This window comes from Eptesicus fuscus, chromosome 1 (genome assembly GCF_027574615.1).
Source record: "Eptesicus fuscus isolate TK198812 chromosome 1, DD_ASM_mEF_20220401, whole genome shotgun sequence".
NCBI lineage: Eukaryota > Metazoa > Chordata > Mammalia > Chiroptera > Vespertilionidae > Eptesicus > Eptesicus fuscus.
This window is the reverse complement of record NC_072473.1, coordinates 133472275-133488402: the sequence shown is the minus strand read 5'-3', so window position 1 is coordinate 133488402 and position 16128 is coordinate 133472275.

Here is a 16128-nt window from a genome sequence, read left to right as displayed (position 1 = left end):
GGCTTTTGTTGTGGACAGTGAACATGAACCAGAAGAATGCCTCCCTCCCCCCAAAAAAGATGTAGTTCACTTGAAACATCCTAGGGTATTAGCAGAAATAATGGAGTTGTACTTTGAGAGGTCATTAGTGGATATCAAGTGTCAGTGGAACAAGTGTTGTTGCAATTAAAGTAACATCTCTTCTCATTTTACACTTGTATCCATTGGCTGGAAGGTTGTGAGCAAACCTACATTGCATATATTGGAATTGAATTCTCAAATTGGTCCAAAAATTCAGATCACTTTGAATAAACCTACTTCCTAAAATAGCAAATCCTTTTTCTCTGTTGATCTTTTTTACTGTGAAAATATTTTCGAGTGGAGAAATATAGTGACAAGATAATTAAACATCTTATTAATATAGTTGTGAACTTTTAAATTGAAGTTTATGCTTTATATTGTTTGCAAATGAGCTTCCAAAATAAAGCAAAGCTTCTTCCTTTCCAGAAATTTAAACTTCAAAGCTCAAAATAAATAATTTTTTTTACTTAAAAAAAATCCTCACACAAGGATATGTTTTATTGATTATTAGAGAGACAAAGAAGGGAGAAAGAGAGAGAGAGAGAGAGAGAGAGAGAGAGAGAGAGAGAGAGAGAGAGAGAGAGAGAGAGAGAGAGAGAGAGAGAGAGATATGAGAGAGAAACATCAATTGATTGCCTTCCATATGAGCCTGACTGGGGATCGAAAATGAAACCTAGGTATGTGCCCTGACAGGGAATTGAACACATAGCCTTTTGGTTTATGGGATGACACTCCCATCAACTGAGCCACCCAGTCAATGCTAAATGCTTTATTAAAAAAAAAATTCAACAAAGAAAGAGTGTTAATGGATACATCTAAGGACAATTTGGTGATGCAAAGAGGCATATGTATTTTATGTACTACCACAGCTTTGCCAATTTTCCTGCTTTGCTGAAAAGTTCATTTTCAAAACATCAGTGCTCTATCATTTGACAGCTTGCTGCTTCAGAAACTCTAAATTTCTGGTGTGCAGCTAATGTATGTACATTTAGAAAGCACAAGATCTGAATTCATATGTATGCAACTCTTAAATTACATGGTGCTGTCAAGTATTGACTTTTATGGTTGATAGCTTTAATATTACTATTTGTGTCTCTATAAATTATTTTTGCAGAAGCCAAAAAAGAAGAAAATCCAAGTTTTATTAATAGGTATACTAAGCATAACACTCAAGACATAATTTATTTGAATATCAATAGCATGATTTTAATAACATCAAATATTTTAGTGTCACAGGGAAACATCTAAATGCAGCATGTGAGTGGTGCAGTGAATCAGGGGCAGTTTCTCAGGAGAAAATACCTGAGTTGAATTTATGAACAGGACAGTTTGAAAACCATTACACACAACAATACAAATAGTACCAAAGCTTCACATTTAACATAACCTTGAATTTCACAACCCCAAACAATTAGTAAATTGGCCACAAGAAGTCACCAAGATTTCTAGAACTATCCAAGCAATAGGAATTTGTTATTGTCCTTAAATGTTGTCTAGAAAAGTGTGTGTGTGTGTGTGTGTGTGTGTGTGTGTGTGTGTGTGTACACTGCACGTTGAAGAATGGGATAGGGGGTACTTGATTGAAGAGAGAAACTCCTTCAGAGAATTTCCTGTTGAGAGGAATTTCAAATTTTAGAAATGTTTGGCTTCTCTCCAGGCTTGAGTCCTGGGTTTTCAGTGTGGCAGGTGTATGAAGGAGGCAGTCTTTGGCAGCTTTTGTTGTGTGGTATAGAGAGGCCAATGTGATACAGATGTGACAGAGAATGAGGATCCCTTAATGCAGTGGTTCTCAACCTTTCTAATGCCGCGACCCTTTAATACAGTTCCTCATGTTGTGGTGACCCCCAACCATGAAATTATTTTCGTTGCTACTTCATAACTGTAATTTTGCTACTGTTATGAATCATAATGTAAATATCTGTGTTTTCCGACGGTCTTAGGCTCTACAGCAGCAGTTCTCAACCCACAGGTTGAGAACTGCTAGCAGGGTCACCTAAGACCATGGAAAACACAGATATTTACATTACGATTCATTAACAGTAGCAAAATTACAGTTATGAAGTAGCAACGAAAATAATTTTATGGTTGGGGGTCACCACAACATGAGGAACTGTATTAAAGGGTCGCGGCATTAGGAAGGTTGAGAATCACTGCCTTAATGGAATTCCTAGCTAATCAAGTTTGCTTGCTAAAAGCACATGTAGTGTAAGGCCTGAAGCCAGAGCCCCACACAGAATTCAATCTCTGTCATTTGACTCATGCAAAAAAGACCATTGAACAAACCAAGGCCAAAGATGAGGTAGGGAAGATTGGTCTTTACTATCTTCCATTCATCCCTTCAAGCTGTGTGGCCTCAACCTACCCTCTAATACTCAGGACTCCTCAGTTTCCTATCCTATATAATAAAGAGGCAATATGCAAGTTGACCATCACTCCAACACACAAGATGGCTGCCCCCATCTGATCAAAGATGGCCGCCCCCCTGTGGGCACAAGATGGCCACCACAAGATGGCCTGCAGGGGAGGGCAGTTGTGGGCGATCAGGCCAGCAGGGGAGGGCAGTTGGGGGCGATCAGGCCTGCAGGGAGGGCATTTGGGAGAGACCAGGCCTGCAGGGGAGGGCAGTTGGGGGAGACCAGGCCTGCAGGGGAGGGCAGTTGGAGTGAACCAGTCCTGCAGGGCATGGCAGTTGGGGGGAACCAGGCCTGCAGGTGAGGGCAGTTTGGGGAGACCAGGCCTCCAGGGGAGGGCAGTTGGAGGGAACCAGGCCTGCAGGGAAGGGCAGTTTGGGGGAACCAGGCCTGCAGGGGAGGGCAATTGATGGTGACCAGGCCTGCAGTGGAGGGCATTTGCAGGTGACCAGGCCAGCAGGGGAGGGCCATTGGGGGCAACCAGGCTGGCAGGGGAGGGCAGTTGAGGGCAAGATCAGGCCAGCAAGGGAGGGCATTTAGGGGTGATCAGGCAGGCTGAAGCAGTTGGGGGTGAGATTAGGCCCAGATATAGTTAGGGATGATCAGGCAGACAGGCAGATGGGTTAGGGGCAATCACGCAGGCAGGCAGAGGAAGTTAGGGACTATCAAGCAGGCAGGCAGGTGAGCAGTTAGGAGCCAGTGGTCCCATATTGCGAGAGGGATGTCCGACCGCTGGTTTAGGCCCGATCCCATAGGGGTCAGACATTCCCCAAGGGGTGCAGGCTGGGCTGAGGGGAACCCCCCCCATGCATGAATTTCATGCACCAGGCCACTAATCTATATATATAAAAGCCTAAGCAACAGTTATGACTGAACGACTGGAACAACCAGTTGCTATGACATGCACTGACCACCAGGGGGCATACACTCAATGCAGGAGCTGCCCCCTGGTGGTCAGTGCACTCCCACAGCAAACCTCACGTGGTCCCTCCCCACCGGTTGGTCCATCCTCCCTCTCCCCCCCCACCCCCCGGCTAAGGCTCCAGGCACTGGAGAATATGGGTCTGGGAAGCCTATAGGAGGAGAGCGACCCCGATGCTGATGGAGACAGAGTAGCAGGTTGGCAGGGTCAGAAGGGGCAAGGCAGCAGCCTAGATGCAAAGATGTAAAGTAAGCAACACTCCCATCTTACCTCTGCCACCACACCGTGCCACCACGCTGCTCACCTTTTTGCCCCCATCATCCACTTCTAGCTCTGCCCTGCGCCTTTCCAGGCTCCCAACCGCTGACTGGCTAGCACTCCTAAGGCGGTGTGCTACCACTGGCCGAAGTCAGCTACCTATCATGCTTGGGGGCAGAGCCCCAAGAAAATGTGCAGCTGAGGTAGGAGAGATGACCTGTCTGTCAGCAACTCTGCCCCAGGGAGAGTGAGGCAGGCCGAGTGCGGGCAGTGAAGTAAAGCTGTATTTCCACCTCAGGGCGTAGCTGGTGTTCAGGTCTTTTGGGGGCGCTCTGTCTGTGGTCTTTGCTTGCCACTACCTCAGCACATCTACACAACTAGATCAGAGCCTGATGGCCAACTTCCTGTGGTCCCTCCCCCCTCCCCCTCGCCATGCATGAATTCATGCACCAGGCCTCTAGTGTTGAATAAAAGTAGTAAGATTGGGCATCTTTGGGTTCTGGTCAAGATGGCAGTATAAGTAAATGCCATACTCGAGTCTTCCCACCACCACATCAAAATTACAACTATATTACAGAACAACCATCATTTATAACTACCTGAAATTTAGCTGAACAGTAGCACTACAACTAAGGATATAAAGAAGAAGCCACATTGAGACTGGTAGAAAAGGGATATCTCAGCCTCAGAGGTGCCCCCTGAGGAGTGAGGGGTCCCAGAGCAACACCAGACCCCACAGCCCAGGGTTCCAGTGCCAGGGAGAGAAGTCCCCATAACTTCTGGCTGTAAAAAGCAGAAGGGATTGCTGCTGAGTGAGATGAGTTCTTCTGAAGTCTCAGGAAGTTCCTCTTAAAGGGCCAGCACACATACTTACTTGGATTCACTTGCTCTGAGCTGCAGCATTGCCTACAGGAAACCTCGTTAAGACTTAGGCACATACAGAATGAAAGTGAAGGAACAGAAAACGATACATGTATAATTGAATATAAATTCAGGAAGGCCATAACTGCAAATGTTCCTCTTTGGTGAAACTAATACCAGCAATTCATATAGTGTGTCAGGATCTAAGGTTTCCCTGGGAGCCACCAGAGAGATCTTCAGCAGGAGGAGGCGTCCAATGCAGCATCCTGCAGTTCTCAGCAGTGAATCTCTATGGGACCACCTTTTCATGATTCCAGCAGGATCCACTGCCCAGCTGGTTGTTGGCAGGCTAGACAGAGGCTGCCATCCTTTCTGCCACTCTTATTTGGTCTCCCAGTTACAGAACTTTGCGATGGTGGCAACATTTTTCAAGCCATTCACGCTTCACATGAGAATTACCCAAGTTAGCCACTGTACTCCCTTCTTCTCCCACTTTTAGTAGTTTGAGGGTTGAAATGTTGTCATAGACCAGTCTGCTTTGATACCTTGGAGCCTATTGAATTTTTTCCTTTTAATGGCAATTGCTAATAGTACAGGCTTGAACAGTGAAAAATAATAAATTAGAACACTATAAATAACTAAAGCATTAATATGCATCGTTCTAATACTTCAGGCAGAATATTATCTTAATCTTTCAGTATTATGGAGATGGCATGAAAAATTATTTAATCACGAGATACACAATGCGTATCACTAAAATCAATCCAGGGTAATATAATAAGCAAATATTCTATTGTGATTTAAAAGCCATTACCCAAATTGGTTGCTAAAAAAAGAAACTAAACATAATAAGATCTGTGGAACCATTAATAATATTTTGGTCTCACTGAAAGTTAGCTCCAAGAATTTGCATCTAAAATTACAGGCATAATTCAAAAATTGGAGAGGACTCAAAACAAGACACAAAATGACAGTCATGAAATCCATCAATTACTCTAATAGCAACTTACATGCACATGGTGCCTAACACTTTGAAATAAAATTTCACAGATGTTTTCTAAATATAATAATCCTTTGTAGTAGGTGGATATGCACCATTATCTCTTTTTCATATTAATATATCGAGACAGAGATTATGTAACATGGCTAAGTTAGACCTTTAATTCAGGTTTCTTGTCTTCAGAGTAGGTGCTTGTTTTTCTTGTATCTCTCTGCAGGTAATAGGTGTCAATATTAATTGTACAGTGGCCATTGGAAATCATCTCAAGTTTCCTGAAGAGCTCAAATATTCACCTATATATTGAGAGAGAGAGAGAGAGAGAGAGAGAGAGAGAGAGAGAGAGAGAGAGAGACCCAGTTATCCCAGAATCCTGGCTGAGCCCAGCTCCCAGCCAATTTGCCTGGTGGATTCAGCAATATTAATGACCACTTGGAGGACTACCAGAAGAATCCCTGGCTGAGCACAGCCCAGATCACAGAATTGTGAAAAAATAAAATTAATGTTGTTTTAAACGACTAAGTTTTGCAGTCGTTTGCCACACAGCAATAGATAACTGAAACAAATGTCAAAGCAATGGGCTCAGGCTTCATTCCTCTTTTCCACATATACAGTTATTGAATGAGCAAGTCTTCCTCAGTCGTATATCTCAAAGTCCTGATGACAGTTCTATGATTTCTGCATTGGATGTTTTTCATCATCATGAAAAAAGAAAAGCCTTCCATGAAACGCCAAAAAAAAAAAAAAAAAATCATGAAATTGACTTTTTTTTTTTTTTACAGCAGTAATGCTGCTAATTGTTTGAACCAAAGACCCAGGCACAATGTGGCTACCTAGATATGAAATGACACTCCATAAACTTTCAATTTCATTTCCCATCCATGAATGCATTTCCATCCTATGAGGCCTGCTGTGTATTTGTGTGCTTTCAATTCTGGGAATGTCTTCTGGGGAAAGAGAATCAGCTTGGCCACGAGACCACAGGTTTGCAAATTAGAAAAACGTCAACACTGTTCATCAGTGAAATCAATGAGACTTTTAAAGGACTGAGAAAAATGGTCAAGATAGGAGAAAATGAGAATAATGACCTGAATGGGACTTCAGGAACTGAGAGGTGAATGTAAGGGAGGCCCAGGACACTGAGCATCTTTCTACACACCCCATAACAAACTAATGTCAATCATATGATCCACATCAACTAGTTTGTCTCTGGGGAATTTGCAACTTGTATGCACTTGTAACATGCTCTTTTGGGGCATTTTTTGGTTTAATTTTCTTTCTCTTCAGATTAAAACCATAACAGATATTGAGAGATTCCCTTCCACTGTGTGATTTAAATGAAAGTCACTTTGAGAGAGTTAATATTTAAGCCTTAATAAAGAAAATAGTCATGGTTTACTTAATAAAAGTACAGGATTCGGTCGGGGGGGGGGGAGGTCTGAATTGATAAATCTTAAGATCTGTTTCTTTCAACTCTTTCATCTTACTCTCCAATGACTGTGCTAATTCTTCTTGAGGCAACTGGTGTTTGTAAAGAAACTACTAGGTGGCAAAGAGAAGCATAACATACAGTTCCTGCCTTCAAGAAGCTAGAGTTTAGTTTGGGAAATAGTGATATAGGAGGGTCTTATATGGGTCATTCTATGTCAGAGAGCCTCAATGGATCTAATGATGCAATCAATCTCTCCTTCGTTTAGAAAAACGGTCTCAAGTGAAATGCACAAATTGGCTTCCTCTTACATTTTTTTGTGGCAATAGAAAGCAAGATTCCCTAGTCTCCACCTCTTTTTAGTCACCAGAAATGATTCTAATCTTTAAATATATCAACTACCCTTTAACAACTTACATTAAATAGTGTCTTACAACTGAAAGTAAAAATGACATTTTAGCCCTAGCCTGTTTGCTCAGTGGATAGAGTGTCTGCCTGGGACCAAGGGATCCTGGGTTTGATTCTGGTCAAGGGCATGTACCTCGGTTGCAGGCTCCTCTCCAGCCCGGGCCCTGTTCAGGGCACGTGCAGGAGGCACAGAACTGAAAAGAACACCAGGCCCTTTTTGTTTCCATCCGTACCATACTGTCTTGCTGAGAAGCTTTCAGCATCATGTTGAATAGAAATAGAACAGGCTACACTGTTTTTTTGGAATCACAACTGTCCTCATGCTTGAGTTACAGAGCGGAGAACCTTTGCCTTTGTCTCAAACCCCACAGCTTCCTTCAGAAGTGATTGAACAATATGAATTTTTAAAATACTTTTTAAAATTTATCTCAGAGAGGAAGGGAGAGGGAGAGAGAGACAGAAACACCAATGATGAGAGAGAATCATTGATTGGCTGCCTCCTGCATGCACCACACTGGGAACTGAGACCGCAACCTGGGCATGTGCCCTTGGCCGGAATCGAACCAAACTGTGACTGCCTGGTTCTTGGTCGATGCTCAACCACTGAGCCACGCCAGCCAGGCAACAATATTAATTTTTATAACAAATCTAAGGACTCAACTAATAGAACATTAAGTTTAAAATTCTTGTCATTCAAACTCTTTGTGCCTCAGTCTGATGGTTTTTTGTTTTTTGTTTTTTTGTAAATTGAGGATGATTAGAATAGAGTCTAATTGCTTGCTGATGGGAACCTAGCCATGTTAGAAATTCCTTGCTATGACTTGGATATGCAAGAAACAAGTTTGTTATAAGTATGGAATTTTTTTTGCAATGGTCCTTTGGACTCAAATACAATGTGCACCCTATGTGTTCTGACATGTTTCCCTCCTCCTTCTTCATGAGAGTTAAAGGAAAGATTCAGTTAATCCAGCCATAGCAAATGAATAAGCCTCCTCCAGGGCTCATGCCAGACTAGCTGCATCTCTAGCTGTCTATAATTTTCTGTTTATTTTTCTACCACTCTAAAGTAAGATAGAGGGTTGTTTTGGCAGAAGTTAAATGTGCAAAAATATTTTACCATCTGTTGGAATATTCATGGATGTTATTCCTTCAAAAGAACTCATTATTAAAAATATTTATTGAACATCAACAATTTATCAGATTCTGTTCAAAATACGGCTGCCTCAGTTTCTACTCAAACAAGAATGGAAAAAAAAATTATATTCATTGGATTTAATAATGAGCATGAGTTAGCCATACCTCTGAATTCTGTTACTCTTGACACTATTTTTCCCCTCAAGGCAAGAACTGTGTTTCTCTTATTAGAATCTACACAGCCCTTAACACAATGCCTTGCACTTAGTAAGAGGCTAAAACTGTTCATTGATCAACAAAATTGTGAAGGCCTGTTTCATCATGTATATTTCAAGCGTCCTAAGGGACAGTGACAAGATTGACTACTTCAGAGGTATGTAAACACCTGGTAGGTGGTTTTTTCAATGGCCAGTCTCTACTGCCCTGGTCTAGATTTGGAAAATTGCCTACCATAAAAGCAGAAACAACATATACTCGTTTTCCTAGCCTCCTTTGTAGCTTGAGGACTGTGAGGTGACTTAATGACACCAGTTCAGAGTTAATAATGATAAGAATCGGGTACTGTACATAATCACTTAGAGTAGCAATATTGGCCATTTCAAAAGCGGCAGTGGTAGTAGAGATAGTAGTGTAGGCTATGGTGGCCGATGTTCATAGAGAGGCAGAAACCTTCCCTCCAAACCTTCATAGCTTCATTCCTGTGACAAGATCTTGCTGGCCTGTTTTCCAAGCCCGATTCTATGTTTTTTTTAAGTAATTCTATAGCTCCAATATACTTTTTAAAAAATATATATTTTATTGATTTCAGAGAGGAAGGGAGAGGGAGAGATAGAAACATTAATGATGAGAAATTATGGATCGGCTGCCTCATGCACACCCTCTACTGGGGATCTAGCCCACAACCCGGGCACTTGCCCTGACCAGAATGGAACTACAACCTCCTGGTTCCTAGGTGGATGCTCAACCACTGAGCCACGCAAGCTGAGCCTTATATTCTTTCAATGTGTTTTTCTTCTGCTTAAATGCAGCAGGAAAACTCCTGTTGATTCCACGCTAAGAAACCTAGTTGATTGATACATTGGGCCTCCAGCATCTCCATAATAGGTATTAAGTAAATACCCTGTAGTTTATTTACCATATAGCATTCTCTTTCCCAACCATAAATGATTCTAATTCTATATTAATTTGTGGGGTTTTGTTCCTTTATTTTTTTAAATTTATATTTATTGTTGAAAGTATTACAGATGTCCCCTTTATGATGCTTTTGTCCCCGTTGAAGCCCTCCTCCCTGCACCTGCCCCTCCCAAGCCTTCACCACACTATTGTCTGTGTCTATGGCCTATGCATATATGCATGTAAGTTCCACACTCATTTGTGTTTTTAACCATTTATATGTGTTAATCTTGTCTCTTCTATGATATCGCAAGGTCCTTCAAAGCAGAAATCACATTTCCTTTTTAACCCCAAGCCTGTTGGATCCTTAAAGAGAGTGCATGATGATTAAATATTTTACTGATTGATATCATGTAAATAGCATCAGAACAATAGTCATTAACACACTAGTGGCCCTGTGCACGAAGTGGTTCCCTCAGCCCAGCCTGCACCCTCTCCAATCGAGGACCCCTTGGGAGATGTCCGACTGCCAGTTGGGATCGGGCCTAAACCAGCAGTCGGACATCCCTCTCGAAATCTGGGACCGAAATCTGGGACCGCTGGCTCCTAAATGCTCACCTTCCTGCCTGCCTGATCGCCCCTAACTGCCTCTGCCTGCCTGATCACCCCTAACTGCCCTCCCTTGCCGACCTGATCTCACCCCCAACTGCCTTCCTCTGCTGACCAATTTGGTTCTAATTGGTCAGTTTCTATGCCAGTCAGCATAAAAAACTCCACCTCCTAGGCAGCCATTGGCTCCTCACAGTTGACCCAGATTTGGTTCTGATTGGCCAGTTTCTATGCCAGTCAGCATCTCTGGGCCTATCAAGAGGGCCTGATCAGAAAGGCAGGGCTGATCAGCAGCCCCGGTGGAGGCTCCAAGAGAAATGGAGGCAGGGCTGCTGGCCAGGCTCAGAGGGAAAGAGAGAGGCAAGTGCTGATCAAAAGCTGCCACAGACGCTATAGATCAGGCCCTGCTTCTCTCTTCAGGTCTCTTTCCGGGCCTGATTCGCAGCCCCCTCAGCAGTCACTGCTGAGTCACCAGGCCTGCAGCCGCAGTAGTCAGCACTGGGTCACCATGGCAATCCAGTGCTGACTTCCAGATGGTCAGCCTTTGGTCATGATCGGTCGTTACACCCTGGCTCTTTATTATAGAGATGACTCAATAAAAAGATAGATGTCATTCTTTCTGGACTAAGGTAGAGAATACATCAGTTACTTAAAATTAAAATTCAGTGTCATATAAGAACAAGAGATTTTATGGAGTTCCAACTGCTTTTAATTTAATTTAGTCAAATCAATTTTTGTAACTAGACAGTCTTAAAATGGAGACTGATTGTAGGTGTAGCCTTCAGGCTAAAATTAGATAAAATAAGAATAAAAGGATGGGTTTTCAATGTCATTGGTGTAATGTCACTGTTAGACTAATAGTACATTCTCTCCCCTTTCCTTTCCTTCTATTCTCATGCTCCTAGCATATTCATATATCAAGATGAGAGGAAGTTGGTTTGGAATTTAGTGGCAAGGAGATTAAAGAAAATATGGGGTAGGGGATTCTATGAGAGAGAAAGCTCTGAAACTACCTTGGCTATGAAAATGAACCTAGGGACTGAGCTGTATGTTCCAGCTTGTGTGTGTGTGTGTGTGTGTGTGTGTGTGTGTGTGTGTGTGTGTGTAAAACTGTCTGTGGCAGAACAGAGAAGACATTATCCGCATTTAAATGATCAGAAGCTGCTCTTACAGATATCAGTGTGGTGAATCAAGGTAATGCCGCTCATTCTTTTATATATTCATTCAGCAATCATCATTGTACACTTATTTAGTGTCAGGCATTGCTCTAGGCTCTAGAGATAGAACAATGAATGAGGCAGATACAATCCTGGATTCAAAGAGCTTACATTTTGTGGGAGAATAATAAGCCATCAAAGAAGCAGAAATATGTTCTAGGTATTAGATAGTGATAAGAGTTATGAAGACAAATACAGTAGGATAAGGAGATAGAGGATGATGGAGACTGCTGTTTTGGATTGGATAGAGTTATTAGAGAAGTTCTTTCTATGAGGTGGCTACATTTGAGAAGAGAAAGTGAGAAAATGTAGGAAGGGCACTTCAGAGAAAGGAAAGGGCAAGGGGAAAGTTCTCAAGGCATGACTGTACTCAATTTTCTTGAGGAACAACAAGGAAGCTAGTTTACCCAGAGCTGGCCGAACCAGTAGGAGAATGATAGGAGATGAAGCAGGAAAATGTGTTGGGCTGTGATGTGCAGATCAGATTCCCTTTAATGGACTTGTTATCCAAAGTTTGAGATGCTATAGATGAACCTTTCAGGGACTGCTGCAGCTACTGAGAGCCATCTTGATCACAGTCATGTCCCTACCCAGGGCTGTCCATATCCAATGACTGATCAATGAGGAAATATAAAGGCACAGCATTTGGCATAACTTAAGACAACTCTAAAGGGCTATTCTACCTCCAGACTTCTCCATTATGTTGGCCAAAACTATTGTTGAGCTTACATTGCAGCTTGATTGATATCTTTTCTGCCCACTCGTGCTTTGTGCCCCTCTTTTCTAGAGGTTGATTCTAAGGGCACTTCCTAGTATATACCTTGATCTCTAAACTCCATCTCTGATGGGGAATCCAACCTACAACAGAGAGTTAGATACGGACTTGTATAGGTGATTAGAAGTGTTATGGAAAGACTGTAGGGTTCTGAGTAGAGGAGTAACATGATCAGACATATTTTAAAGGGGTTACTTGGCCGCTGTATGTAGAAGAGATTATGGGGGAAAAGAGGAAATTTTGGGAAGGTATTATAGTAATACAGGCAAGAGATGATGGTCACTTAGACTGGAGAAACATTGATGGAGGTGATAACAAATGAATGGGTTAAGGATATATTCCGAAGACAGAGCTAAAAGGATTAAGCAATGCTCTTTAGCCCACCATAGGGGCCATAAGCCCCAACAATTAGCATCACAAACAAAAGAGTTGATTAAAAACATGGCTATTTTTTAAGCACAGTGATATCTAAATGCATAACAACACTAATAAGAATCAAGTCACCTCTTTTATTCATAGCTCAAAAGATTTGTTTATATCACAGGAACAAATATCACTGGGTTCTGTAGTGGAATACCCAGTGAGTGCTGGGGAGCTATGCACTCTTTATATCAGGGGTCAGCAAACTACAGCCTACCAGACAAATATGGCCTGCTGCATGTTTTCTTGTGACCCACAAGCTAAGAATGGTTTTTACATTTTTAAGTGGCTGAAAAAATCAAAACAAGAATAATATTTCATGATACACAAAATTATATAAAATTCAACTTTCCCTTTCTGCATACATTTTATTGGCATATAGCCGCACACATTTCTTTACATATAGTCAATGGCTGCTTTTGCTCTATAAAAACAGTATTGAGTGTTGTGACAGAGATTATGTGGCCCAGAAAGCCTAAAATGGTTGCTAGCTGACCCTTATAATAGAAGTTTGCTGACCTCTCATTTATCTCAAATAAATACAGTCTAGGGTCACTTGGTTGGGCTGGTGGTCTAGTCACTTACTCTAAGATTGTTCCTGATAGGTACCAGGGTGATGAGCAATCGTTTAGGGTCAATTTGTTTAAAGGCCTATTGAATTCTGGCTTTTTCTGTGATTCTTTTTGTACATTTCAAGGTCTATTGTGATGCCCTTAGTGTTACCTGTTTCTATTATTACAAAACATGGGCTTGGAACCACTCTTGTTGACCTTAAAACTTTCAACTAGTCATACCCACTGTTCAGCATGCAGTAACAAGCAAAAGTAAACAGCAAATATTTCAGTGCTGTTCTCAACAGTTTTCTATTGTATATGCTCCAATTTCCCGTTGTTGACCCCTGTCCGTGTCTGTCTCATGTTTTCCTTCAGCCTCAGCAATTCGGACTTGGCATTTAGACTTGATCTTCCAACTATTGATTCTTCGCCCTCTCTAGGAATTTTGACTCATGCTTCCTTTTTGGTCTTTCTGCTCATGGCTGTCTTATCGGAAGCCCTAGATTAGCTCTGGTCCCCAGAGCTCCACACCAGTGCTGCCCTCCATGGATGACTCCTCCTTGCCACTTACAGGGTGCCTCACCCCCTGACTATCTTTCAGCTGAGCTCCTGCTATTGGGCTCTGTTAATCTACTCTTTGTATAGGTACATGTCAGGAAACCCCACACCCAGCTTCACTTTGTTCATTCTCCCTCCTTTGAGCGCTTCTTGACATCCACTCTATGCTCTTCCCTTTTGACTATGGTTCCATACCTACCGAGAGGCCTCTTAGGCCTCTAAGAATGCAGGAATTATATATTTTGCCACAGGGCCTATAAATTTACTCATATTCATTATAACAATAAACATTGTTACTATAGGTCATATTTACTGAGTACATAATTCTAGGTCTGATGGTACGTGTATTAGCTCAGCCTGTCATAACAAAATACCGCAGGATAAGTGGCTTAAACAGCAGAAATTTATTTCTCACAATTTTAGAGACTGGAATGCCAAGATCAAGGTGCAAGATCTTGGTTTCTCCAGAGGTCTCTCCTCTTGACTCATTGATGGCTGCTTCACTGTGTCCTCATGTGGTCTTTATTCTGTGAATGCACATCCCTGGTGTATCTTCGTCTTCTGGTAAAGATACCAGTCCTATTGCATTAGGGCCCTACCTTATAACCTAATTTAACCTTAATTACTTCCTTGAAGGGTCTATCTCAAAATATAGTCACATTGGTGTAAGGGCTTCAATGTGATTTTTAAAAAACTTTTCGATAATATTTATTACTAGAGGCCCGATGCACAAAATTCGTGCAAGGGGTTTGGGCCTCGCAGCCACAGCTTTATCTGGAAGGACGTCCAGAAGGTCATTCAGCTGTCTGGTCTAATTAGCATATTATGCTTTTATTATTATAGATTTATTTAAAATAAGTTCAACATGAATTTTGAGGGGACACAATTCAAGCTGTAACAGTTCATATACAATATCTCATTTAATTTTCTCAACGACTCCATGATGTAAGTAGATACTCTTATCATCTCCATTTTACAGATGTGGAAACTGAGATTTACTCTGCAAAAGGTTAACTTGTGGTAATTTCAGGCAGACATTGGACTAACTTCCAGGTCTAATGAATCCACAGCTTTTCTTAATTTCTCTTGTATACATCCTCTCAAAGATTATTTACCTCTTTCATGGGCTTTACATCAGGTTACTATAGTCAATTGCATAAGAGTCCTTTTCTCCCATTGGCTGTGAGCTCTTTGGAGACCTCCAGGGCTATCTGGGCAAGGCCCACAATTATTTGTTCAGTTTAAGGCCTGCGCTACCCCAGGTTGTTTGTGGAAGAGTTCTGGTAAACAGTGGAAGTCGATCTAATACAAGGGTGTAAATCTTGAAGTTATAGTTTATGCAGGACTCTGTGGTCTGGTTTCATAGCATACTGGGAGAAACAAATGACAATCTTCCATGATTTTGAGTGGGAATAAAAAATGTGTGTCTGTGTTAGTGTGTGTGTACTTCTGTTCCATTTTATCATATGTGTACGTTTTGTGTATCCACCACTACAGTCAAGACCCAGAACAAACAGTTCCATCAACACAAGTACACCTCATGTTCCCCTTTTATAACATGCCCAGATCCTCTGTATCCTGAGTAGTATTCCATGTATATATGCATCAGTTTGTTTAGCAATTTACCTGTTGTAAGTTATCTAGGCTGATTCCAGTCTTTGCTTATCATGATTAAAGCTACTGTTGACATTTGTGGATAGGTTATTGTATGGATGTAAGTTTTCATTTATTTATAATAAATACTTGAAAGTGCAACTTCAGGATTTCTGTGGGTGGGAGAAGTTTCTGGCCCAGGGGAATAAAGAAGCCTACTGGGTGGGATCACCTGCTGTAGTGGAGTTACTTCTTGCTCATCTACTCCCCCACCTCAGTATCTCTCAGTGGGATAGGGGAGTTTAAGACATGACAAAGATGGAGAACACTTCTCCTGGCTGTTTATTGTTGACTAGAGGCCCGATGCACGGAATTCGTGCAAGGGTAGGCTTTCCTTCCCCTGGCTGGTGGCACCAGCTTCCCTCTGACTGCTGGTATCCAGGCTTCCCCTGGCTGCCGGCAGCTAGTCCTGCCCCCCACCCACACCCACCTTGGCCTGGCACTGCCTGTGTCCACTGCTACCCCCTACCCCCTTGATTGATCGCCCCACCAGCTGGTGGCTTGGGCCTCCCCCTGTGGGAGATCATGGGGCAATGGTGGGAGCCCCCCAACCAATCACATTACACCCACGTTGGCTGGCCTGACACCAGTGCGTGTCATAGAGTGGTCGTCCGGAAGGTTGTCTGGATGGTCGTTCTGCTGTCCTGTCGTTGGGTCGATTTGTATATTACACTTTTATTATTATAGATGAGACTCCCTATTAGTTCCTCTTGTGAGTATGTATTGCTTGATGTTGTCAGATAGACTCT